The sequence below is a fragment of the Silene latifolia genome, chromosome 2, assembly GCF_048544455.1.
Source record: "Silene latifolia isolate original U9 population chromosome 2, ASM4854445v1, whole genome shotgun sequence".
Taxonomy (NCBI): Eukaryota; Viridiplantae; Streptophyta; class Magnoliopsida; order Caryophyllales; family Caryophyllaceae; genus Silene; species Silene latifolia.
In genome coordinates, this window is record NC_133527.1 from 194,590,174 (window position 1) to 194,596,267 (window position 6,094).

Here is a 6,094-nt window from a genome sequence, read left to right on the forward strand (position 1 = left end):
TCCATCCGGGCCCTCACACTGGTGTACGTCTCGGACCGGGGGGAAGCGCATAAGCTCGTCTCCAATGAAGAGAAGGACGAGGTAGTCAACGTCCAGATATCTGCCAGAGGATGCAACATGCAATCCCTCAAAGTGGCAAAGCAATCGGAGAAGGGGAAGAGCTCGTCTTCAAAGCGGGAGGGCGACCTCATGGATGCGACCGACGGCTGACGGGGGAGGAGTGCCTCTAGTGAGGCATTAGGAAACTGGTAGACCTTGTATAGCGGCGGAGGTGTCCAAAACAGTTGTGGGCACCCCGACGCATGTTTATATCTAATGTAAAATCGACCAAGTCTTCCATGAAGATGTCCATTTTCCCCATAAGTCACTAGCATGAAGAAAGACGCCGACGCCGACTCACACTGTCAATTGGACAAGAGCGGCGGTCGTTGTGAAGAAACCGACGCCGACTCACACTGTCGATTGGACAAGAGCGGCGGTCGTTGTGAAGAAACCGACGCCGACTCACACTGTCGATTGGACAAGAGCGGCGGTCGTTGTGAAGAAACCGACGCCGACTCACACTGTCGATTGGACAAGAGCAGCGGTCGTTGTGAAGAAACCGACGCCGACTCACACTGTCGATTGGACAAGAGCGGCAGTCGTTATGAAGAAAGAGGTCGACGCCGTCTCATACTGTCAATTGGACAAGAGCGGCAGTCGTTATGAAGAAAGAGGTCGACGCCGTCTCATACTGTCAATTGGACAAGAGCGGCAGTCGTTATGAAGAAATGTAGTGCTGTGGCAGTCACCCCAAATAGTAGACGCTTCGGCAGTCACTTAAAGTGGTAGACGCCGCGTAACACGCTATCCAGACGCCAGCTCACACTGTCAATTGGACAAGAGCGGCAGTCGTTATGAAGAAATGTAGTGCTGTGGCAGTCACCCCAAATAGTAGACGCTTTGGCAGTCACTTAAAGTAGTAGACGCCGCGTAACACGCTATCCAGACGCCAGCTCACACTGTCATAGACAAGAGCGGTGGTCTCCATGAAGAAATGTAGCGCTGTGGCAGTCACCCAAGTGGTAGACGCCGCGTAACACGCTATCCGGTAACAGACGCCAGCTCACACTGTCATAGACAAAAGCGGTGGTCTCCATGAAGAAATGTAGCGCTGTGGCAGTCACCCAAGTGGTAGACGCCGCGTAACACGCTATCCGGTAACAGACGCCAGCTCACACTGTCATAGACAAGAGCGGTGGTCTCCATGAAGAAATGTAGCGCTATGGCAGTCACCCAAGTGGTAGACGCCGCGTAACACGCTATCCGGTAACAAACGCCGACTCATGCTGTCGTACCGACAAGAGCGGCGGTCTCCATCAGAAAGCAGATGCCGCGACGGTCGCGGCCAGCACGGTTAATAAACAAATCAAAATGCTTTGAAAGCGTTAAAAACAGCTGAGATACACACTCTAAACTGCCTCGGCCAACCCGAAGCGGAAACAAAAAGAGACGCTCAATTAATAACGCGAGAGCAACTCAGACAAAAACGAGAAAAGACCTCGGCCAAGCCAGAGGCAAAGTGGAAACACTAAATACCGTTGAGACGCTCAAAAGGAATAAGGTAAAGACCTCGGCCATGCCGAAGGCAAAAGAAACGAACTCTTATTTATAATAACAGTTTTCAGGCGAAAAGAATGGAGACGACAACCGTCCCCATTAGGATAAACCAAAACACAACCTACCAAAGTGGTACAAAATACAAGGAGAAAAGCAAAAGCTACAATTATGTCATTTGGAGCACCAAAAGATGGCGGGGAGGAAGGGATTAATGATCGGCCCCGACAGTGAAAGCAGATCTCTTTGTAAACTTGTTCTCATCAAGCAGCACATGATGGCGTGTGAGGAGCTGAAGCAGATCTGCTGTAAACTTGTTCTCGTCAAGCAGCCTATGCCTGATGCTGCGTACCATCAGTAGCGGTAGCCGCATCTTCTTCAATAGGCAAACCAGCAACTTTCCTAGCAGCCTCAGCCTTGGCCTCGGCGTCATCAGCCGCCCTCATTCTCTCAGCTTCCTCCTTGGCCGCCTTAGCCTTCTCAGCAAGAGCAGCTTTCTCCGCGGCCGCCTCCTTCTCCATCTTCGCCCTCACCGCCTCCTTGGCCTTCTCCGCCACGGCTTTCTCCTTAGCATCAAGCTTGTCATCAAGCAGCTCGTCATACTTGCCCCACGGAAAGGAACCATCAAGAGGGAAAAGCTCCCCGATCACTTCCCTAGCAGCTCCTTCGGCCAAGTCCCGGAATTCAGCGCACAGATTGGGGAGCATGACGGTTTGGAGCATCTCAATGTCCTCCTCCTTCTGCTTGATGATGGCCTCTTTGCCCCGAATCACCTCCGCCTGGGCTTTAAACAGGCCCTTGAATTCATTCCTCTGCTGGAGATAGAGGTCGGCACGCCCCTGAACAAGGTCACACTTCCCCAGCAGCTTCGCAGCTTCGGCTGCCGCAGCCTCGGCCTTGGCTCTCTCAGCAAGGACCTCCTTCTCAGCGTCCTCCCTGAGTTTTCTCTCAGCCAAGAGCGCCTTCTCAGCATCTCCCCTAAGCTCCCGCTCTTTGAGGAGATCCAGCTTCGCCGACGCAGCCACCTACTTAGTGGCATTACGCTCATGAACAGCTCGAGCCACGGCCTTCTCCTGCTCCCTGAGACGAGCATCGGTAGCCACGTTCCACCTTGCCAGCTCCCTAATTAGCTTCGTGCCTTCCTCTATAAGCTGGGAGACGGAAGCCTTCTGGGATGAAGGGACGGTGGTAACAATTTGACCACCAGCCTGCGGCTGGGAGAAGGAAGCCTTCTGGGATGAAGGGTTGACGGTGGCACCTTGATCACCAACCTGCGCAGAGGACCCCTCCAACTGCTGCCCAACGAGAGCAAAAGCCGACTGCGGTTGGTCTGCAAAAATTTAATAAAAACATCAGTATCAACGTGTACCGACGTATCAGAAAGCTTGGCCAAATTTGAGCCACTGGATAGTTGGGTACCATGCTTGGCCTTCTTGGCCGGAGGAGGCACTTCTCTGCCAGCGGTAGAGGCTGTCTCTTTCCTCTTTCGGATAAGGGGAGATTCCTCCGCATCGGAGTCCCCCTCAGAAGGAATATCAACAACCTCCACCGTCTCCTTTTTAGGTGGGGGGGTGGGAGCTGGAACCAACGTCGACGCCTTCGCCGCCGAAGACATTGTTTTCCGCGTCCGGCGCACTACGCCACTAATAACCTTCGCCTGAGCCTCCTCCACGCTCAAGCCCTTCAGCCGTTGTTCCATAAGGTCATTCGGCGACGTCCTGCGGTCGTGAGCCAGAGCCTTGGGATGCAAGTTAGCAACGGTTCCATCTTTGTGCAGCCCCATTCTCCGGAGAATATCCTCAGACAAGTCCTTTCCAAAGTGGTCTGCGAAAGAAACAAAGCAAGAGTTAAAGTAGAGGAAATAAATCGAAATTCGAGGAACAAGATCATTAAGAGCGGCGATGGGCCTCACACCGACCCCACTCACCCTGTGCTAGGGCCGGTATGAGGCCGACATGGCAGAGCGGCTCATCCTGAAGGATGATCTGCGTCGGGGGAATCCATCTTTTCGGCACCCCACTCTTGTCCACCTCAAAGAGCCTCATTGCCAGCCTCTCATCCTCCTTGAGATAGACACTGCTGGCATCCATTTTGAGCTTCTTTCGGGAAACCCATCGTCGTGCTCGCCCGAGTCTCACACCGCAAGTTAACTCGGTCTTTGGAAAGAGAAGCGGCGGCGGATAGTCATCCGGCACCTTAACGTACACCCACCGGCCTTGCCAGTCCTTGCAAGAAGAAAGTTTGTCGACAGAGACATAACCCGGCTCCATTTGCACACTGTACCATCCGACGCGGCCAGAGAATGGTTTGAGACAGTGAAGCCGGCGGAATAAATTCACCGTTGGGGCCTCTCCCTTGAAGAGACAGAGCCAGACAAAGCCAATTATGGTCCTCATAGCCAACGGGTGTAGTTGTGCAACGGCAACGTTCGTGGCTCTAATAATGGCCATAACGTACCCATTCAGCGGAAACCGGAGCCCATACTCCAAATGCCGCATATACACGCCGGTGTGGCCCGGTGGAGGGCAACAGACGGCCTGACCCTCCTCAGGGATAACAATTTTGTATCCCCTACCGAAGAAAAAATGGCCCTCGAAAAATTTGTCGCCTGAACAACTGGCGAGCTTATGAGTCCAAGCACGGTCAAGACGGACCTTACAAGCGTCGCCGTGATCGGGACGTCTTCGCCTCCCTTCATTAGGACGAGGCCTTTCCACTTCATCACCGAAATCATCACCAAAATCACCATAGGAATCAGAATCCTCCCATTCCTCAAGAATTTGAGGATCAACTTCAGGAGAAGGAGACCTAGGGCCCCCCGACGCGGGTTTACTAGGTCCAGCATCAACAGAAGACATGTTCGCAACAATTACTAACGAAATAAAAGAAGAGTTGTTTGATTACCTTGAAGAAATACACTCGCCGGATCAAAAACCCTGAAGATTAGAGGAAATGGAAACCCTTGAAAGTTTAGAGAGATGAAGATCTTGGAGAAAATTTTAGAAAATTTGAGGAAATGAAAGTAATGGCCAAAATCACGGAAGAACTGCCCTATTTATAGGAAAAAGCCCATGAAGAAGGACCAATCAGGGCACAGCCCATGAAGAGTCAACCAATCAGCGAACAGACACGTGTCAGACATGCAACCACGGAATGTCAATCGTTGCAACAGTTAAATGTCAATCAATGCTACAGTTACCAAGCGTATTCAACACGCCCATTCACATCTCTTCGCCTATTCATCTCCCTCAGCAAATTCCTAGGTACCTGCTATCCGCCGGCCACATGATCGACCAAGCCAGGAAGCACCGGCCGGGGGCAATCAAAAATAACCGGCACTCTCAGCCCTGGTCTCGGCCAGCGTCACATTCTTTCCCACATCGGATACCCTTTACGCATCCATGTGGAGGGGGGATATGGCACGGCCTAACAAGAACCACGCCGATACCAGAAATTTTGCAAAAATACTTACGCAGAATATACGCTCAACACACATCGGAGCCCATACCACGGCATAGACTACGCTGGGGGCAAATTGATGGGGCATATTCTGCACCGCTGACCAAGTCAACATATTGAGCAAGGTCAAGGGTATCCACAGCAAAGTCAACGACTCAGACAGTCTAGCCGACGGAGCCCATCGGCCTGTCACTTGGGTCTCGGCCTGACAACCTGCCAGCCGGGGCACATATCCGCGTACTCATATCCAAGACCCTCGGCGAGCCTGCCACAGGTCCATCGGCCGAGGGTACAACGGTCTTTCCACCTAATAAGCCACTTGGCCACTTGGCCACTACGTGACAAAAGGTGAATGCCTATAAATACTCCTCAACCTTCATTGAGGAAAGGATCCAAGAAATTGACCTAATAACCACTATTCATCTGGTAATATCTTCCTTATCTCTCTACAATACACTCTTAGCCAAGTTACAACAACTTCTCTCTAAGTTTACTGACTTGAGCGTCGGAGTGAGTACGCTCGGCCAAAGCCGAGCCCTCAGTTTGTTCATCGTTTCAGGAGACCGCAAGGAGGATTCAAGCAAGGACATCATTCTACTAGCTACGAGTGGTATCAAATATCTGCTCTGGAATTTACACCCGGAACAGGTACAAATGTCTTTTCTTAATGATTTTAACACTATTTAGGTTTACAAGTTATTATGTGCCATAAAATTTATAAAATAGAAATTCACAAGAATAGTAAACTCCATAATTGCCATCCATATTCATACCCGATCCATATCCAAAATTTTAAAATCCATACCCGATCCATTATACTTTTTTTAAAAACATACCCACTCCAAATCCATACCCGATCCACCATGTAATCAAAAACCCAATCCGAAACTTGATTTGACTATATAAAAAAATATTCTTATATAAGAAAACTAGTGTAGATCCCGCGCAAATGCGCGGTAAATATAGGTTTTTTAATTTTTACCGTATTAGTTATAGATTTATTTATATCTCGCGAATTTTTATAAAAGATAACTAATAT